Source organism: Panthera onca, chromosome A2, assembly GCF_046562875.1.
Source record: "Panthera onca isolate mPanOnc1 chromosome A2, mPanOnc1 haplotype 2, whole genome shotgun sequence".
NCBI classification, from domain to species: Eukaryota; Metazoa; Chordata; class Mammalia; order Carnivora; family Felidae; genus Panthera; species Panthera onca.
In genome coordinates this window covers 95,140,085-95,162,213 of record NC_138340.1, presented here as the reverse complement: position 1 = coordinate 95,162,213, position 22,129 = coordinate 95,140,085, and the positions used below count along the sequence as shown (strand labels likewise).

Here is a 22,129-nt window from a genome sequence, read left to right as displayed (position 1 = left end):
AAAATGAAGAAGGAGGCCAAACCAAGAGCATTAGCTCATTAGAATAAGTGAGATGAGATCTCTTGGGAAGGAACCAAGGAGAAGGGTATAATCTAAACCCTGGGCTTCAGAAGTAGGATTTAGGTTTTCTCTTGCAGGGAACTGATTTTCCAATCCTGAAAGACCAATTCTGACCACTGGAGACCTTTCTAAAGCCCTTCTCTCTCGACAACTATGTATGGAAAATCCTTTAATTAGTCACACACTGCTATGGACTGAATAGCACCGGATTCAAATGTTGAAGCCCCAGTCCTCAATATGATGGTATTTGGAGGTGGGGCTACAGTAGGTAACTCGGGTGGAGCTCTCATGAATAGTCTTCCTAAGAAGAGACAGGAGAGAAATGATCTATCTCCACCATGTGAGAATTCAGCAAGAAGGCAGCCATCTGCAAACCAGGGAAAGGGGACTCACCAGATATCAAATCTGCTAGCACCTTGATCTTGGACTTCCCAGCTTTTAGAAATGTAAGAAATAAGTATGTACTGTTTAAGCCACCTACTCTATGGTATTTTGCTACAGCAGCCTGAACTGAGACACAGCAATTTCAAGTGAATTTAATTTTCAACAAAAGTAACAGAGTTTACAGATAAAAAGAAGGTTTGGGTACCATGTGTTTAGAAGTCCAGACCTGATTGTTTCAGTTATTGCTATTTCTTGGATTTGGGTGACTTAGAATACCCTTTTGTTCAGGTCCTTTTTAAACATTCACCTAAATGAGGTGATTCTAATGCCTTATGGCTCCTGTGACAGATGGCACCTTGTTTCTTTCCTGTGATGAAAGCCTTTTTGGTCTTGTGAATGGTCATTTAGATTCAAATGCTGGAGGCTTGGAGAAAGAGACCAGAGAAGCAGCAGGTACTTTTCACCCAGGAGACTGACTTACCTTGAGAAGTCTACTAGGTTCTCATTTCCTTTCAGTGGATCTTCATTGTGCTCAGTGGGTCCGTTGACATCTGAAACCAAGATGACAGATAGACTATTATGGATTCCTCTAGTTCATTGTACCTATTGGCTCAAGTTAGTTGCTTTGTCCACTTCTCTAGGCTCAAGTCTTAGAAGGCCAGTACTTTCAGAGTTGTCACATTTATTATGGGGACTTTTAAACATACAATGTGTACCTATATATGAGTTTCATTAAGTCATAAAGCTGATTTTGTGGAAAAAACTGGATTTCTTTTCCCCATTTTCTTCCTTTTTGATTTCACATGATCTCAACTTTCTTTTCAGCTAAATCAGATCTTCATTCTATCTACTCTTTAGAGTCACTATGTGACATTTTATTGTAATAGAAATGGAAAAATTGTATCACACCTTTGTATTATATCATACTGTATCACATCCTAAGAATAAAAGAGGAATAAAAGAAGATGTTAAGGGATGTGGCCACCAAACAAGTTAATTAAATTTTTCTTTCTCTTCTAATGCCTAATTCCTATCTGTTGACAGCAGAGACTTTGAAGGAAAATTGTTACAGTTTTCAATTTGGAATGAGTATTTTAAGAAATACAGAGATGAAGAGAGAAGAGAAAGAAGAAAAAGAAAGGGGACTGGGTGGCTCAGTTGGTTGAGCATCTGGCTTTTGATTTCAGCTTAGGTCATGATCTCACGGTTCCTGAGTTCAAGCTGTGCATCAGGCCCTGCACTGACAGTGGGCGCCTGCTTGGGATTCTCTCTCTCCCTTGATCTCTGCCCCTCCCCCACTCCTCTCTATAAACAAACAAACAAACAAACAAACAAATTTAAAAAAGGGGGGGGCATTTTAGTTCCAGAATTTCCCTATAGGACAGGCTTGGAGTGGCTGTTAGGAAAGGAGAACAGGGGAATTTTCTGGTAATACATGAATAACCATCTAGTGGCTTTATTTAGGGTTGTGTGTTTATTTGAGGTGGCTTGGAAGGGGTTATTTGACATTTTTGGTGGGGAAGCTCTCAAGCCATCTCTTGTTTCCATTGGTGATAAGATGTTTAGAAAAAAATTCACATAGTTTCATTGGGAGGTAATTTATTAAAAAGCATTCTCATACAAAGGAAATTTACTCAAGTTTATTAGACTGAAACCCTGGGCCAGAGCTTTAGAAAGTTCCAACATGAAGATTTGTTGAAAGGAACTTTACTTGACTCCAAAAGAATGCAGTATCTTATCCTTGATATAGGATAAAGAGATGAGATTATATAGTTCAAGGAAACTGTTTCTCTAACCTCAGGGGAACAGAATAAGGTAGTGCCCAAATAACAGCACAATTATCCTCTTTTCTTACTAGCCCCACTACTTGCTATATGCTTTTTGTCTCAGTACCTGCAGTGCTAGGGGAAAAAGAAACCTGTTCAAGCGTGCCAGAAGCCAGTACCCTTAGAGCCCTCCTGAAAGCCAGCTTTTTAGATGAATCATTAAATGTCTCTCCACTTAGTGTGCTCAGTGCTGCATTGCTCTGGATCATATCCACATTCCTACCTTTGACTCTAAACCAAAGTTAGGACTTGCTTGTTCCTTTTGGCACATTTTCATATCATGAGCACATTTTGTGATATGTCCATCTGCACCGCTATCTAAATAAGAGCAGACTTATGGGGAATGTGGCTGAGAGTTCACTTAAGATCCTTCACAGGCTCCTGCCTGCCACTTCCAGATTGGCAGCCACAAATGAGGTTAATCGTGACTGTATTAAATATGGTAGAGTGGTCTGGTCATACATTACACCTGGGAGTGTTGAGTCCTGCTCTGAGTCGAATGCCTGGTACTGTTTTGGTGACTTGAGCTTTAGCTGTGTTGATTTGTCAGGGGAACAAGTCAAATCTTAGCTAACTAGTTTGTGGTATATTATTAGGAATGTTAGATAAGGAGGTTTCATGTAACTCCTATCATTGTGCATTCTTGGATTGAAAATAAGCCAATCTCTCAACAGTTTGGAGAGAAAGCCTTAGAACCGGCCCTTTGAAGACTATGGGAATGAAATTGATATGTGGAGACGCTTGGAAGAGTACCTCTATACCCTCTGACTTGCTAATGTAAAAAATATGAAAGATCTAGATGCTCACTATGAAAATACAAATGGGATCAACCACCAATTCTAACAGCTGAAGATCTTCCTGCCATTTCCCAGATGGTTACCAAAGTTAATGAAATCACAACTGTTTTAATTTCATGTGTTAATGTATACTCTGTAAACCATTATGGAACCCCTGACATTCCCCATCTGCAATCAGTGGCAATATTAAGAAAGGAGAAAAAAAGGATTGTTAGTATTGATAAACATTTAGTTAATGCCCCTTAAAAAATAAGGCAAGTGCTTGTATGGACATGATTCATTATCAGATTTTTAGAGGGCAAATCTCCAGAGAATCACATGTCAGTTACTTAGAAAGTTTTCCAAGGACCAGTCATCTACTTAATATCTTACATAAAAGCAATGGTGATTTCATCAGGATTGTTGGAGAACACAAAATGATGTATCATAAGTAATCTTAATATTTAATTAATAATGAAAGAGTAACAGTCAAATGGTTTTGCTCTTATTCAACTATTATGATACAGCCAGTTAAGCGGAACTTACAAATAGAGGTAAGCAACAGAACTCTTTGTCAGCAACAGAACTCAACCTTCAGTTCCCAAGGAAGAGCAAGCATACCCATTATGCAATATGCCACTTGGATGTGGGTTTTTGCAAATTCTATTTTTAAGTTTTCAAGTGATGGTTCATATATCTGCTCACATGGTAAGGATTAGTTGTTTGCCTTTACTCAATGGGAATGGGGATTTGGTTATCAAATTCTTTACATCCTTATGATTTATAATTTTGTTTCACAACAGAAAGAAATGGATAGGCAGCTTGTGCATTTCACTTGATGATGTATATTTACCCTTTGGAGGTAGGTCTATTCATAGGAGAACAACTTTGGATTTGTTGCAAAAAGCAAATGACTTCCTCTCCAATAACTGGATAGTTAGCATTAATTGGATACCCCCAAAGGGCTGTTCATTTTTACATTTTACTTCTCTTTGAGAATTTGGACATCTCTGGGTGTTGTTCAGGTAGAATCTTGGAAGAAGAAATTTCTACCATGCTTCTAAATCAAGCTTTCTCAGAGTTTAGAAGTACATGTTACTGTTTGGACGTGGTTTTGCCTTCTCAGCAAGACAACCATTGGGATTTAAATGGAATTTCAGACTTAGTTTCAAGTGTCATTCCTCTCTCTAACCCTATAGAATCTATTTTATTTTTTATTTTTTATTTATTTATTTTTTTTTTTAATTTTTTTCTCAACGTTTTTAATTTATTTTTGGGACAGAGAGAGACAGAGCATGAACGGGGGAGGGGCAGAGAGAGAGGGAGACACAGAATCGGAAACAGGCTCCAGGCTCCGAGCCATCAGCCCAGAGCCTGACGCGGGGCTCGAACTCACGGACCGCGAGATCGTGACCTGGCTGAAGTCGGACGCCCAACCGACTGCGCCACCCAGGCGCCCCTATAGAATCTATTTTATAATCAAACATAAAATATGAAATTCCTCACTATCATAACCTGAGAACATTTGAATGGGTTGTCAAAGGAGGTTGTGGAGATGTTTAAGAGCTTAAACCACTTTTGTTCCTAGATGACTTATTCAGTTGCTTAAAAGCAGATCATCTCTAGAGATTCTTTCTTGTGCTGTGGTGTTAACATTATACATGAAGCTATTCTTCAGAGATAGGAAAAGTTAAGATAATTAACTAAAATATTATTTTATTGCTTAACAGCATTCAAGTTATTCCTAGTCCTGAAATGTTTTATCCACTTTTCTGATCATTCTGTTTCTGGACTGTGTTAAGCATAACTGTTATTCTCATTGCTGAATTCCCTGCTGGGTACCCTGGTTTTCAGACAATGACATACACCAGACCGTTCTGTTTAATATAGTGAAAAAAAATTTTTTTTGAAAGGGTGGTTCAGAGTGGGAAGGGAAGTGAGCAAAAAAAAAAGTGTATATTTTTCTAATTGAAAATGTAATGCATTTTGATTGTAGAAGACTTCAGAGATAAAAAGTATGAATCATAAAACAACTTTCACTCCTAAGACTCATGTATAATTAGATAAAATTATTTGAAATATATGGATAATCTCTTTCTTAAATTATGAACATTGCATTATATATATATTTTAACCTAGACATGACCACCTCAGTTGCATGGTCCTGGGGACACAGAATATGCTCTTTCCTCTGTTAGTACTTGGGTTGCCCTTCTATCCCTTATTCTCTTTCTTCACTTTCTTCTTGAAGTCACAGACTTAATTGTTGCCTTTGCAAACATCCCTTCTCAAGCCTGCTCCTGTCTGGCATAGCAGGTAAGGACTATGGGCTGGTGTACTGGGGGGAGAGTCTGTGGAAGAACTGGTGGGGTGGAGAGGCAAGTGGAATAAGAAGAGAGGAATACAATCTCTCTCTATACTCTTTTCCATTCCCTTCCATTTTTATAGTGAATGTCTCTTGGACCTGTATTTTTATCTTCGATCTTTCTGAAACTTCCAGTTGTCTTCTGGGTATTTCTACCTGAATATATAAGCTCCTGAAACATGACACACAATATTTCATCCTCCTTGCCAAGTACAGCTTTTCCTATCGACTTTCCAATTGTACTAATAGTAGCACAGTTAAATTCATTACTGGTCTTGAAGTCTGGAAGCCATTTTTCACTGGCCATTTTCTCTTTTCCATATCTGAATAGTTCTTAAATCACATCTATTCTTCTTCATCAACATCTTTTAATTTGCTCCCTTTTTCTATTCCTGTCGTGACCTCCCACCAAGTTTGAGTTCTTCCTGTATCTTTCAATAGTTTTCTAATCGGTGTCCCTACTTCTGGTTTCTTTTCTGTTTAAATGGTCTAGCACATTGATACAAAGCTCACTGCATGACTTAATTTAGTGGCTCCTCATTACCTATTCAATTAATACTTATCTTTCAGCCTACATTCACAATTGTCCACAGTCTGACCCAAACCCACAATACCAATGTAATTTTCCTACACTGGAAACCAGTAGTGAAATGGGCTTTTCAAAGAGAAAAACAGATAATATGTAATTTGTATCTGTATAATAAGAAACACAAGAAGGAAAATAATCAATGATAAGGCACAAAATTATAGGGAGGTATGAAATCACTGGAATGAGTAAATATAAAGAATGCTAACTTATTAAAGTAACAATAATAAAAATGTCTCTTGGGTTTTAATATATAGAAGTAAAATACATGGCAAGAGTAGCACAAGGGGCAGGAGAGGAAAAGGGTTATAAGTTTGGTGCATTATTAAGGAAATTATAAAGGTATGAATTAAATGCATAATAATTCAAGAATTATGAATTATGAAGATGATGTTTAGAAAGCTGATCTATCTTTACAGGATAGGAGTTACCGTTAAAGGCTCCTTAGGACCACTTTCATTACAGGCATTGGATGGTTTCCTGTTTGTGGTGAATAGTGATGGAAATATTGTATTTGAGTCAGAAAATGTCACACAATATTTGCAATATAAGCAAGAGGACCTGGTTAACACAAATGTCTGCAATATCTTGTGTGAAGAAGACAGAAAGGATTTTCTTAAAATTTATCAAAATCTACAGTAAATGGAGTTGCCTGAAATGAGATCCAGAGACAAAAAATCCATACATTTAATTGCCATATATGATGAAAACACATGACAAACTGGAAGTCTTAAACACTAGTCGTGAAATGCACCAGAAATATGAAACAATGCAGGGCTGTGCCCTGTCTCAGCCACCAGCTATTATGGAGGAAGAGGAAGAGATATTGCAATCTCTAGGGCAACCACCTAAAGAATCATAGGTAAAGCCAGTAGAAGAGCTAAATATGGAATAATACAAAATATCTGATTAATCCAAAAGAAGGCAGAAAAGGCACAATAAAGAACAACAAAAAATAGATGGGACAGATAAGGGAAAAATATCAAGTATATAAGTATTTATATCAGTAATTGTAGTAAATGTAACTGGACTGAACACTCCAACTAAAAGGCAAATATTGTCAGATTACCCAACTATGTCCTATTTATAGGTGGAATTCATTAAAAAGGCCATAGTTAGGTTGAAAGTAAAGTGATGGAAAAGATATACTATGTAAACATTAACCAAAAGCAAGCTAGTATGGCTATAATACCAAAGTAGACTTTAAGGCAAGAAATATTACTGAAAAAAAAAAGGAGAATTATTAATGCTGAAAGGGCCAATTTAACAGGAAGAAAACAACTGTGTATAATATAACGTCAAAATACAGAAAGCAAAATTTGTTAAGATTAAATAGACAAATAGATATTAATACCCTCTTGCAGTTACTAATTGCACATTCACAAAAAAACTAAGAAGAATATGGAAGATATGAACAACACCATTAAACTGTCTATAACAACTGCGGAATACTCATTCTTTTCAAATGTCCATGGAGCATATACAAAAGTAGACTATATTCTGGGACATTAACCAAGTCTCATCAAATTTCAAATGATCCTACAGAATATTCATTCACCACAGTGGAATTAAAAGAGAATTCAATAATAGAAAAAATAACTAGAAAATCCTCAACTGTTTGGACATTAAGCAGCACACTTCCAAATAAGTCTTGGATCAAAGATGAAATTGCAATGGATACAAGAAAACATTTTGAGCTAAATTATAACAAAACCTGTATGATGCAGCTAAAGCAGTGCTTAGAGGAAAACTGACAGTTTTAATGCATACTTTAGGAAAATGGAAAGGTTGACAATCTACTTTGTAAGCATTCACCTCTGAAATCCAGGAAAAAAAGCATATGAAACCCAAAGAAAGTAGGAAGAAAAGAAGGAAATAATAAAGAGAAGAGCTGAAACCATTGAAATAGAAATCATTTACTGGTTGCACAAATTGCTTGTTTCCTCTTCTGTAAAATAGGGATGAAAACTGAATCCACATGCTTGGATTATTGTGAGGATTAGATAAATTAACACATGTAAATAAAATCATTAAAATGATGCTTGCCATATAGAAGCATGTAACAAATATTAGCTGCTGCTGCTGCTACTACTCCTATAACTACTGTTATTACAGGATAAACTCTTAGGCTTATGTCCTTGCTTTTAAAAAGATATGGTAATCACATGGGCCACAAGGAGTCTAGAGAGTTCTAAAGCTTGGTACACAGCTTGCCAGTTTGCACAGGGTCATTCCTATGCCATGGGAGTTGGCATATGGCAGAGCACCCTTTTCAGTATAAATCACATCCTGCACTACTCTCTGAAAGTCTTCCTGTTACATTTAAAATTAAAATTCAACCCCTTTATCATGGTCACCAGCAATGTGTTATCTGACCTCTGCCCACATCTTTAATGGTACCTTCTTCCTTTTCCTCACTGTTCTCCAGATACTTAACCCTCACAGATTCTTGGACTGGTCATTTCCTTAACTGGAATGGTGTTTCCTCAGCATTTTGCTTGGCAAATTTCTTCTTTTTCAGTCCTCAGCTTAAATGTCACCTTTCCAGAAAGGACTTGCCTGACCCCCCTGTCTGTGTTTGGGTTCCTGGTGCCCTGTGCCCTCTATCCCAGCATCTGTTGATTTCCTTCATAGACTGTGTCAAAATCTGTAATTATTCATGTGTTTACTTGTACTGTGTCTCAACTATTTATTAGACTGTTACCTTCATGAAATTGGGGCCCCTGCTTATCTTGCTTATACTAGAGCCTAGCATAGTGGTTGGTATATACTAGGTACTCAAAACATTTGTTGAATGAATGACTGAATGTGTTAGGGTTGCTGTTCTTGAGTGGGGGGTTGTACTAAGTGACATCTGCTGTCTTATGTCTACTCTAAGGCCCTGAAACTAACTTGTTTGTCCTAAGGAGAAAAGTGTAAACTCCAGTAAGAATTAGTCATGTTCCTCCAAATGGGGCAAGTGATGATGTTTACAGGGTCCTCTTCTTATTGGAGCTGTGGGCTAATGACAGGTGATCATATTCCTTGAACACTTACTGTGATTCTTTGCCATGTAGGAATTACTCCTTTTCCTTAACTTCTTGATTTTTTTACACATATGCTACACTAAAGCACTTTTAGCAGGCCCATGATAAAAACAATGCATTAATTAAAATGATGCACTCTCTCTTAATTTTACACTTGACAAATAATAGCTTTTGGTTGTCACTGAGCAACATTGTTAGCACTAAATTAGATGTCTGTTATGGTTGTGTAGGCAAGTGGTTTTGCTGATCGTAGCACTGTTTCCCCTGCTCTGGAAAATATAAATCATCACTGAGAAAGGTGGTGTTTCTTTATGAGTCCTTGTGATATCAGCCTCAGGCTATGAGATGTGGACAGATAAGTGTGCTCTTCCAGCTGAGATTTCTTCTTCCTGTTTGTTGTGCCTGAGTTTTTCACACCTTACCAGTCATATCATTCTCACAGACACTTCTGGATAAGCCCCTACTAAGTGTACAGTGTGGTACCTGGTTCCTACTTCAGTGATTCAATCTCCTTTCTTTTTTTATAACTAAGGCCTCCATATAACTGATTGCAGTGGGGTAGTTGCTTTAATCTCTATGGGAATATATATTTTGCTAATACCGGGACTTTCTTTTTAGAACGATAGTACCTTCAGGAGTCACATTTATGGTCACTGATTTAAAACAGACACTTCTTTACCCAGGAGAGGTTTAGATACAATGGAAATCTGGTCTCAATCAGGTATGATACCTGTTAGCTTGAGTGACTGAAAGAAAACCAAGTGAATTTTGGGGGAGAGGTACACAAAATATGCATTTGGATAAATGGAGGTCAACACTGGTTCAAAATTAGGCAAGCTACTTATTTCTGGGCTGCAGGTTCCCCCAGTATCATAGCTGCACTGACCTAGTATTTGAAGGTAAGTGATCTTGACACTTGTGGAAAAGAATGTCTTGCTTACATTGTACAGTGTGTCCTGGGACCTTCCCGCATTGCTTTAGTAAGGGCAGCCATTCATCTGGCTCCTTCCTCTTGTGGAGAGTAGCTTTAGACTAGAGAGGTTGAAAATATGATCAGCTCAAGGTCTGGAAAGCTCTATGATTTTTAGATTACCCTCAATTACTAAATAAGCATAAAACTAAATTCCATATTTGAAGAAATTAATTTTATCCCATAACACTGAGCTCCAAATGTAGGAGAAACAAACTCAAAAGGAAAGTATAATTTTTATTTGAAAAGTTTATGAATCTGCTTGTGAACCCACTAAAACTATGAATCTCATTTCTGAAAGGGGACCATCTCTTTCACACACCACTCAGGATGTGATTGCCTATCAACTTTTAGATGTGCATGTGCTCATGTTTCTGATTTTATTAATTACAATTTCAATTCCTCAAAACTAACCTTAAAAAATCTTCTCAACAAAAACTCCCTCTTTGTAGTAGGTTTCTATCTTTAAGAGATGATGTGATTCTGAGGAAAGCTTTATTATTCTATTAGTGAGGGCTGGTGTGGGGAAGATTTAGAAAGATATGTCTGTGTATGATCCTCACAGTCACATGACAGACAGACTGAAGACAGCAAAGCCTTGTCCTGGAAAAGAGACCACTTGGTAGTAGTCCTGCACCTTGGTCCTCTTACCAAAGAGTGCATGGCCATATTAGAACTACAGCAAGGAAGCTGGGTCTTGAGTTTGCGTCCTGATCCTGCTGTTGACTAGCTCTGTAATTTGGGTCATGTCACCAAGCTATCCTAAGCTTATTACTATTAAATTTTTTACTATTAACCATCTCATGGGGTTTTGTGAAGATTCAATGAGACCATGCATAAAAGGGTGAAAAAAGATGATGTGAATGGAATGATTATTATTAGTAGTACAAGCTCTTTCTAGCTTTAGTTGATTTTCTACCTGAAGTTCAATGTTGTTGGATATTAGGTGTCTTTCCTTATTTTGCTGGTGGTAGCAAAAACTTCAATTATAGTTTTTTTTCTTGGGACTAACCCAAACCTAAATCCCTGCAATGTATCTCTACACTACAGGCCTTAAAAAAGATATAAAAAAAATGCTACCAGTAAACCACAGCATCCCCTGGCATGCATAACCATTGGTACGTCAAATCTGGACTTAGGACTCTTAAGAGCATTTATTTTAGACTCAAAGAATAGACAAATCTAAAAGAAAAAAATAGAATCTTGTCAGTTGGGGCCTATGATGAATCAGTTCTTTATTTTATAATTTTCTTTTTCAAGTTATTTCTAAAAAGAGGCAAGTGATACTTGCTCAATAACTTAGCTACAGGTCAAGGTCTGTGACTATAATCTTTAATTGATGGATGTTTGGTTTCCATCTATCAATAGCTTGTCTAAGGGAAATTATATTTAGGAACAATTATCTAAGAGACATGCTCCCTGCCTGCCCACTTGGGTGTTTTATCTTTGGATTTAGCTAGATGACTAAAGGCATATGTTACTTTAGTTTCTAAAGAATGAATGCCCTTCCCTGAACTATACTAATACATTATGTCCTCAGCTTTTTTTTTTTTAAGGCATTGCAAGAAAAGGCATATGGAATCAACTTTTGATTTTAGTTAAAATGCTCTTGAGGACATTGTCTATGTTAGTGTCCCTAATGTAAAATCAGACATGAGAAATTTCTTTGAGAATTTAATCCCAGGAAAATCTTTGTCTTCCCCAAGGTACCCTTTTTAACAATGAGGCCTATATAATTGATTGGTATGCTTGCTTGTCATTTCAGTTTCCAAGAAGCTTGGAGCAAAATGTGAAGCTTAATAGCATTAATGTTTACTTTAATAGCTAGCTTATTTACATATCACTTTTTTTTAACCTTGCTAGGTTGTTATTCATATCTTTTGTTGTAAGCCATATCAAGTAATTTTGGGAAAGGATCATGATATAAAGAGAAACAAAATAGCAGCTATTAATTATAATAGAAGAAAAAGAAGGAGTGGAAGAGGGAAAAGAGTCATCATCTTCATCATCAGTATCATAGTGAGGGGGGCTCTAATTACTTTTAATGCAGGAAAGAAAACTAATAGTCTTTGTACTTGTATTAAGATGCTTTTTAAAAATTATGGAACATTTTGGGGTGCCTGGGTGGCTCAGTCAGTTAAGCGTCCGAGTTCAGCTCAGGTCATGATCTCGCGGTTTGGGAGTTTGAGCCCTGTGTCGGCCTCTGTGCTGACAGCTTAGAGCCTGGAGCCTACTTCAGATTCCGTGTCTCCCTCTCTCTGCCCCTCCCCTGCTCATGCTCTATCTCTTTCTCTCTCTCAAAGATACATAAATATTAAAAACAAATAAAAAGATTATGAAACATTTTAAGCATTAGAAAAATATAGAGACTAATGTAACATGTACCCATGTACCCACTACCCCAAATTAACAAGTATTAATATCTGCTATGTTTTCTTTAGGTAAAAAACTTTAAAGTAATAATGGTTACATATATAATCAAAGCCCTCCATTTAGCCTTCCCATTTGTCCCATCTCCTCCCTGTCCTGAGGTTATCTTTACTCTGCAGTGAAATTTCCTGTCTGGGCATTGATACATTACTGCATGAATCTATGCAATTTGTTTTTTTCTTCCAGCACAGTTTTTGATTTTTATCCATGTAAATCATTTTTTTAAATGTTTATTTATTTTTGAGAGAGAGAGAGAGAGAGAGAGGTGGAGAGAGAGGGAGACAGAGAATCCCAAGCAGGCTCCACACTGTCAACACAGAGCCTGATGTGGGGCTCTGTCTCACAAACCATGAGATCATGACCTGAGCAGAAATTAAGAGTCACACACTTAACTGACTGAGCCACACAGCTCAATCCATGAGCCTCTTATCCATGTCAATTATTTTAATTCCTGTTAAATTCTTTTTTTGTGATTACACCACAATATACTTCATTCCTTTACTGAAGGACATTTAGGATTTTTCCAATTTTCCTTCTATGGCAAATGATACTGCCCTGCATGTTCCTGTGCACACAAGTAGGAGAGTTCCTCTAGGGTATGTGCCTAGAAGGGGAATTACTGGCTCATAGGTCTTCATTAATTCATTCTTCAGCAAATAATCCAGGGCTCCCTATGTGCCACATAACATTCTAGGTAGCCGAAGATGCTATAGTGAATAAGACAGTCAAAATTCCATGAAGTTTCCATGAAGCTTACTTTCTGGGGGTATAGTGGGGAAAAAGATAGGCAGTAAACATGATAATAAACAAAATTCAAGTACGTTAGACAGTGACAAGTGCTCTGGAGAAATACAAGCAGAGCAGGTGATAGGAAGTGTATATTGAAGAGGTTTGGAATTTTCTATAAGGTGCAAAGGGTATCTCATTATGGTTTTAGTTTTCTTATCTCTTATTATGAGTGATGATAAATGTCCTTTCATCCGCTTAAAACTGTTCACATTTTATATACTCCTCAAAAATTCCTGTATTACCCATTGCTGATTTAAATCCTTTAAATTCAAATGCTCCTTAAAGTGCACAAATCAAAACTAGGCATAAACCTTTTATGCTTTTAACTCTTATAGCTTGTAAGTCTCATTAAAACAAATGTACAAATTACATACATCCCTCACCTCTGCAAAAGCAACAAACTTTAAATAAACACCAATAATTTCATGTGAAACACATTGTTAGCCACTATGGCTCAGGTTCCATCGGGTTTGGTCTGCCTTCCCACCTGGCGCCACGAGATGATGCAACTCCCTCACGGCTCTTCCCTTTCTGAAGCACTGAAACACCTTTGTTCCTCCAGCACACTGTGAAGTCATCTGGCCCACACTTGGTGCAGAAGCCTCATTTACCTCTGAAGTCTACCTCTGTTCATTGCTAATTAGCTGGAGACAATTAAAATGGGACTACTTGGCACAAATCTGATTGCAAACACAAAGACAAACTGGGTCTGTGAGGCAGCATTTGGGTATCAGGTGGTCACCCAGATGATTCTGAATATGTTTATTTTAGCAATGAGGGAAAAAAATGGGAAAAATACAATAAAACCAATGGGGCATCAGTAAAAATAAAAAGAATATGCTTACGTTAGTTATTAGTGAAAGGAATACCATAAATTAATAAATTCTCAATAATGTATTCTGGTTGAAGATATGCAAATCTTCCCAAATGGGTCAGTCTACCTAGTTTGAGAAACGCTGTTCTACCATAGATTTAAAGCCCATAGTAGATCTTGAACACTAACGTGGTTTCTGGAATAGGCTAACTTTTTTTTTTAATGTTTACTTATTTTTGAGACAGAGAGAGACAGAGCATGAATGGGGGAGGGTCAGAGAGAGAGGGAGACACACAATCTGAAGCAGGCTCCAGGCTCTGAGCTGTCAGCACAGAAACCATGCGGGGCTCGAACTCACAGACTGTGAGATCATGACCTGAGCCAAAGTCGGACGCGTAACCGACTGAGCCACCCAGGCACCCCTAACTTTTTTTTTTAAGGGCATAACATTACTCAGATGCCTGAACTACTTGTATTAGAAACTGTTGGAATCTTTTCCCTTGGTTTGCCTACCCTGTCTGAAGCTCAAATTGGGCTCCTTTTTGTTAGAAGACCAGGCAAAATTTGCTGTGCTATCCTTCATTCTATTGATGTTCACTTCATTAAGAGAATTCCCTATTCTTCCCTTCCCTCTAAGGTCCAGATATGCAATAGTGGCTCATTTCATTTCATTTCATTTCATTTCATTTCATTTTTTTTATTTCATTTTTTTAGCTTGTGTTCATTAGCTGAAACTCTTATACCTGTCTGTGCTTTTGTCATGTGGATGACATATTTAGTGGAAAGAGGACTCAAGACTTCCAATTTCTTTTGTTCCTGATTGCTACTAGATTTGGCTCTGGATTCCTATGGGTGAAGGGCGAATGCATCTGCCCAGCTGAATATGTGTCAAATTCTTTGTTTCATTATTCACAACTTGAATCATCAAATATTCCCTTCGTAATGAAGTGAACTCTGAGAACAGGGTTTATAGTAATACATATTAATAGTGTTGATAGAAATGGCTTTATCGAGAAATTACTACTTGCTGTTAAATGTTATATGACTAAAAATTAGCATACTTACGAAATTTTCCTCAAAGGTGATAAGTTCTTCATTGAACATGTATGTGTGTGCTTGTGCACATGTATATGATTGAATCATGTGAAATTATAACTTCTGTAGGTCAAAAACAGACAAATACAAGCAATATCATATGGTTCATGTATGCATTTATATACATTTCAGATTTCAGCTGCCTTACCATAGCTGTAACAAAGATAATAATGTCTAATTTCTTTTTCTTGAAAACCAACAGTCAAGCCAGTCACCGGGGTTTTAAAACTAACTTTTCTTTACCAAAATATTTTAATCTTGGGGGATGGAGTGGGCAAAACACTGCAATAAGAATGTCCTGTTTTACAGGGGAGCCTTGGTGGCTCAGTTGGTTAAGCATCAGACTTCAGCTCAGGTCATGATCTCACAGTCTGTGGGTTCGAGCCCTGCATCAGGCTCTGTGCTGACAGGATTCGGATTCGGATGCCTGATTCGGATTCTGTGTCTCCCTCTCTCTCTGCCCCTCTCCTGCTCATGTTCTTCCTCTCTTTGTCTCAAAAATAAATAAAAACATTAAAAAAATTAAAAAAAAAGATGTCCTGTTTTACAGAAAACCTGGAATGCCTTTGTACTTCATCTAGCTAAATTCTTCTAGGGCTCAGGGCTAATCCTCATAAAGGCTACAATCGCCATTCTAGCCCACAGTGAAGGTCCTTTCTTCTGAATTCAGTGATCTTCCTTTGTTACCATTATTTTAGCAAATAATTCTGTATTTCCTTCTTTCTAAATAAATTGTAAACTCCTTGGAAACAGAGACCATGCCTAGACTCTCTATGGCCCCCTAGTATCTGCTGATTTGGCTTGAAGAACATTCTGAATAGGATTTAATTATTTAAGTTGTTGGAGTAACTAGAAAATACTTTCAGAGGACTAAGAATGTTGCATCTTGGGAAATCAACCAAGGATCATCCTGCTTTCAAGGAATTTACAGTCTCCTTTGGGAGACAATGCAGAGACTCATAAAGAGTTTAGTGAGGCAAAATCACCTAGGTTTTAGATTCTCTTAACTGCTCTACTCCAAGCAGAATGGTAAAAAGAAGCCAATTCCACAGACTGGGTCTGTGTTGGCTAAATTGAGCAGAGATCTTCACCTATTGATTTTGGCATGGCAGTGATATACATTTAACTGGTAAATAATTACAGTGAGCCAGTTATCAGGTTTGCGCACTTAAAGTGCTAGTAGGGTGGTATTTTCCTCGATGGGAAAATTTGAAAACACATGTGAATAACCTACAAGTATAAAAATCTGATTTTTAATATGCCCTAATGTTCAACAACACTGTCTTCAACAATAGCACCCTATACATCTCAAAAGTCAATGACAATTTTTATAACAGCCCAGAAAAGACCTTCAGGTAATTAATGGCAACACTTCGGGCAATATTTTTTTTTCTTTTTGTCCTTTCTATTTTTATAAGAGAATTCAGTGTCCTAAAGAAGAAAGATAATCGTTCACATGGACCAGACACCTAATCCGAACTTAACCAAAAAGTCAATATTTAGCTGTACCTTATCAGTGTGGAAATAAATGTCAAGCATAGCAAGAGACACAAACAAATTTCCAACCGATTTCTCGTTTCTATGCTTCAGTGTTCAAAGCCGTGTGGCAGAGTTTCAACATCAGATAAGACAAAACAGCCTTTGGAAAAAAAAGGCAGCAAATGACAACACTTGCAGCTGCCGAGACCACGGTTTATGAGAGGAAAACAGATGCGGGAGATGCATTCTAATCTCTCCTGGTGCATTCCCTTGGTCACCTTCCGGCCTGTGTGATGCTAACACTTGATCATTACTGGTTGCAGGCAGCATTTAAGAGCCAGAAACTTGCTGAGTAAAGTCATAATTTGTTGCTACCCAGGACAATCGACACAAATTGTTTGCATTCTAAATTTGCCATTGCTGGGAGTAGACATATCAGACATGGCAAGATGGCTGTGGGTCTCTAAAACAAGAGTCCCACTAGTGCTTCTCTGAAGCTAGGCCCCAGTTGATGGGTAGAAATGAGGTTTTCAGTCTTTTAAGAACTTCAGAACCCTTTCAGGATTCCATCTCACTCCACAGGACTCCAACCCACCTCACTCATGTAATTTTTGTCAAAAGTTGTATTTTGTTAAACAACAAGGTTACATTGGAAAAACCTGTAATGATACTCAAATTTAATGAGGTGGTTGGACTGTCTTTAAGCATTAAAACATTTGGTTATGGAAAAAAGGAAATAGTATAAGAAAAAAAGACAGTGACTTAAATGGCTAAATATGTATTATTACTGACTGACTTTTTAAGGAACTGTGGGTGGGCTTGGCATTTCATGGAACATGGAGGTCTAGAAGTTGCTCATAGAGAAAACACCATTTCATCTAAAAATCCAACTAGAAAGGACATGTGTGAGCTAGATTTACAGAACAATGAGGCCTAAGAGTTCACCAAGGGCAGGGATCAACCTTTCCAAACTAATCATATGGTAAGAGTTGCTTCAATGCTTGTTAAAAATACAGATTCCCATGACCTTGATGACTCTGGTTTAGGGAGACTGTAATGGGACCTGGAAACCTGTATTTTTAACAAGATCCAGGGTCCTTTTATCATCAGAAAGATGTGGAAACACTGCTGTAGAGGATCCTAGCAAAATGCAGGTTACTTGGTAGTGGAATGAACAAAAGGAACTGAATGAGCATGCTAGAAAGGCAGTCTCAGCCACTGATTTCTCTGTACACTCAGTGTGCCAGGGCTCCCAACCTTGCATAGCTAACTCCCAGTCATGGGGGAAATGACCTTCAGAAGCAGCTGATAAAGGTTAGGTTTTTGAATGTCACATGGAATACTACTCCTTCCCTTTTGTTGGAATGTCATAGTGACACACACACACACACACACACACACACACACACACACACTGTCCTAAAAAAGGAATGAATGCTAAGTGTTATAAACAGAAACTTGTTTAAGTCTCCTTTAGGAAGTAATATTTTTCGTGCTTCCTGTCATAATAGGTCCCACCAGGCACAAACCATCTTCCCTCTTTAACTTATCCCTAAAGCCACAAAGAAGTGGGGTTGAGAGCAGTATTCTGATCTCCATGTGGACAATGCAGCTAATAATTTCTGTACATCCAAAAGAAACCTAGTTTTTCCTGTTCTGAAATTGTATGTCTCATTAACGTTGCCATGGTCTTCAGGGGAATAATTTTGTAAACTCCATAGCAAGCAGGGAAAATCAACCTCCACACAATTTGTAATATGCTGTTACAGAAAATGCAGTACTGAGGGCATGGATGGGAAGCAAGAGGAGGAAGGTGGAACCTGTGCTGTAAGGTCCTCTGGTAGAGCTTGGGCACATGGCAGGCTCAGGGACTGACTGAGAAGACCCAATCATCCCTTTTGTTCAATTTCTATGGCTGCCTATCATCATTATGGGGCTAACTTAGGTCATCCAATTTCCATTGAGAGGACAGACAACAAACAGGACAAAAAGAGCTCCAGGGAATGGCCTGCTCTATATTTGTGCCTTATTGGGAAATTTATTGAATATTGTTGCGGAAAAGGCAACCAGGCAGAACTAAGGAAGTTTGCAGGATGGTCCAGTAGTAGTTCTTAAACTTTGCTGCATATTAGAATCACCTAGGCAAGCTTAAAAAAACCAAGTATGTAGGTCTTGCCCCATACTAATTCAGTCAAAGTTTCTGGGGACATGACTTAAGAATCACTTAAAAAAAATTTTCCTAGGTTAATTCCAAAGAACAGGCCAATTTGAGGATTTGTGACTTCTAGACTGTATACTCTAGATCTTTTTTAGTTATATGTTATTCCCTCTGCAGGAATGGTCCTTCAGCCTTTCTGCTCGTGAAGAAAGACCTACTCATCTTTTAAAATTCACCACACATATACCTTCCATTGACAGTTCATTCACTTATTCAATAAATATTTATTGAAATGCTTCCTCCTCCATGGCAATGGCACTCAGTGACAACACTTAATACATTTTGATTGTTTTAATTATGTATTATTATTTTTTGCTCCACAGACTTGGAGTTCTTTAAAGCCAGGGGTTGCATCTTTGATTTTTATAACACATTTTCCTTTATTTCCTTCATTCCTCTAGATTCCCAGCTGGGTGATGCTTATCCCACAGACACTCAGTGTTGAATAATAATTTTTGAAGTTATGGTTACTACATTCAGTGGATTCAAAATTGATACAGTTTGACTTTTTAAATTAAAAGTTTTGTACTTGTAATGCTCTGATCTATTTGTAATGTTCTTCTCAGAGATGCTCATAGTTTTGTGAGTCCTTTGCAGTAGCATTAAATGATGCTTTCATGTATTGCATGATGACTCTAAGATCCATTTCCCAGGCAATACTTGGGATCATGAAATTTAATATCTCACAAACTTTTGTTTTTTATGCTCACCCATTCTGAAGTTCACCTGCCTGTTTTTAGTTCACTTACTCCTTTATCTGTCATTTAGGGGCCCCCTAGAGTTAGGCCCCACACTATCTAGTTAACCTTCACCTGCCCACATACATTTTCCAGGCTGGTCAGTCTGGTCTCCTTAATGTTTCTCAGCTTTTTAATAAAATCTATACCATACAACGTAGCACTAGCCTTTATTCAGTCTATTTTTTTATTGCCTAAGTTTTTCTTCACAGAAGATGGTAGATGACTCTTCCCCTGACTGTAGGGATTGTGTCATGTATATCTTTCATAGGTCCCAAGGCACCTAACACAATTTTATTCTTTAGAGGTTTAATTGAATTATATCTGCCATCTGATAAAACAGGATTATTTAACATCCAATTTAGAAGATTTCAAAAGTTTTTTTGTGCAGTGATTTTCTATAGGACATTATCTAAGAAAAGTGTAATCCCAGATACGGGGCCCTGTTATGGGCTGAATTGTGTACTTGCTCCGCCCCCAATTCATGTTGTAGTCCTAACCTCTCAGGACCTCAGAATGTGACTGTATTTGGAGATAGGGCCTTTAAAGAGGTGATTAAATCAAAATCATTAAGGTGGACCCTAATCTAATCTGACTGGTGTCTTTATAAGAAGAGGAAATTTGGACACAAAGAGATACAATGAATATAAAGAACATGTGAGGACATAGCAAGAAGGAGGCCATCTTTAAGCCAAGGAAAAAGGCTGCAGAAACCAAACCTGACAGCACCTTGATCTTAAACTTCTAGCCTCTAGAACTGTGAAGACATAAATTCCTGTTGTTTAAGCTGTTCAACCCATGGTATTTTGTTACGGCAGCCTGAGCAGACTAACGCAAGTCTTATTTGCTACCTGTCTAGAGTGACTGCGAACCTTTCAGGGATAGATTGTCAGTTCCCTCTAGATTGTCAGTTCCATCTTCTTCCTGCCTCAATTGGAAATTTCTAGATCATGCCTCCTTGATATGGAGGATGAAGCTGAGAAGCAAAGAGATATTCCTCCTTCTCTCCCATTACCTTCCCTAACAAACTGAAGCTTGGTTCTGTGCAAGGGGATCTTGCCCAGATTTTCTTTCTCCTTTAGCCTTGGACTCAAGTCACTTTCCAAGTGAAAAAGGTGGGTAAAGGTAAGGTCCAAAAGCCTATGAAATTAGTTTTTTCTTTTTTCTTCAAAACTCATTGCTTTCTTGTGCATAAATACAGTAGGTTAATTTGTATTTAATTATTATCTGAAAGAAGCTATTGTAGTTTGGGTTTTCTCTAAATCAGATCCTGAGACAAGAATTTGGGGGTAAGAAGTTTATTTTTCAAGTGGTTCCAGGACGCACTGTGAGGAAGTAAGGGTATGAAATGGAGATGGTAGGAAAGTCAGAAAAGAGTGCTTTCAGGAGTGGTTCCCCTGTGGGCACCTGGGATTCAATCCTGCTAGGGACCCTTTAAAAACTGTAGGCCTAGCAGGGGGCAAGAAAGCTGGGGCATTTATCAATCATCCTCTATCACTCATGGATGCACAGTTGGTCCTGGAGAAATGAACTCTCACCACTCTGCTTACCCTGGGAGTGGGAAGAGCCTGCTCCTGCAGGCAGAGGAAGTCCACAGGCAAAGAGACAGATATTTGAGGTAGGAACCCATTGGCTTGTGAAGGGAACTCTTCACCAATGACACAGGCAACCAAAGCTACAGGAGTGGGTCAAGTGGATGGATATTGGTGGGGCATGTCTGTTGAAGAAGACTATAGTTTTCAGAATTGAGGAAACTGGACATATGTTCTCTGAAGTTATGACTTGGGGCACACGGGAAGCTTAATCAGTTAGGTGTCTGACTTTTGCTCAGGTCATGATCTCACAGTTCATGGGTTTGAGCACTGCATTGGGCTCTCTGCTGTCAGCACAGAGCCCACTTCAGATCCTCTGTCCCCCTTTCTCTCTGCCCTTCACCCTTAAAAAAAAGTTATAACTTACTCTGTTAGGTACCATAAAAACAGATCATTAGTGCTCTGGGATTTTTTGTGGCTAATTCTTGCTTATCTTCTAAATTCTCACTTTAGAGCCATTCTGCCAGAACTTTGTTTATTCTTGCAGTTCTACAGTAGCTGTTTTTGGATTGACCCTGATCATCGCCCTCTGGTGGTCTACTAAGAGGATATGTGCAAGTATGATGCTTTGTCCTGCCTCCCCACCACCCAAGTCTTCCAAATAAGCCATATTAGAAAGCAGGGGTAATTTAGTTTCATTTTTAGCAACCCTTCACCCTTGCCCCAAAGTACTTATTTTCTAGTAAGGGATGTATGTATGGGGATGGGGTGGGGGTGGAGGGTGTTTTAACATGGCCATAAACCTATACAGTGGCTATCGATGAGATTTGGTTATGTTCTTGGCATGTTAAAGTTACTGTCAGAAGTCTTTTTGTGAAAAGTACTGAAGATTATAAGGGATGAGAAAGCCAGGGGTGACAGCTTGATCCAGTAACAAGCCTTAGTCATCAGAGGAGAGGGGCCATTCTGAGAATGGTGTGGTGTCTATGACTCAAATTTGTCTCTAATCCTGGCCTCCCTTTAGATGACACCTCAGCCCTTC

At 38.1% G+C, this 22,129-nt stretch overlaps 1 long non-coding RNA gene across 3 annotated transcripts in view; it reads right to left on the bottom strand.

Annotated features, from left to right (window-relative positions):
• The window catches only part of LOC132679879 (uncharacterized), a 297,655-nt gene that overhangs the window by 59,399 nt on the left and 216,127 nt on the right, over positions 1-22,129 (bottom strand). For all 3 annotated transcript variants that reach the window (XR_013553995.1, XR_013553997.1, XR_013553996.2), the window contains one exon: positions 926-995. This is a non-coding gene — a long non-coding RNA (uncharacterized LOC132679879). The remainder of the gene's footprint in view (positions 1-925; positions 996-22,129) is intronic.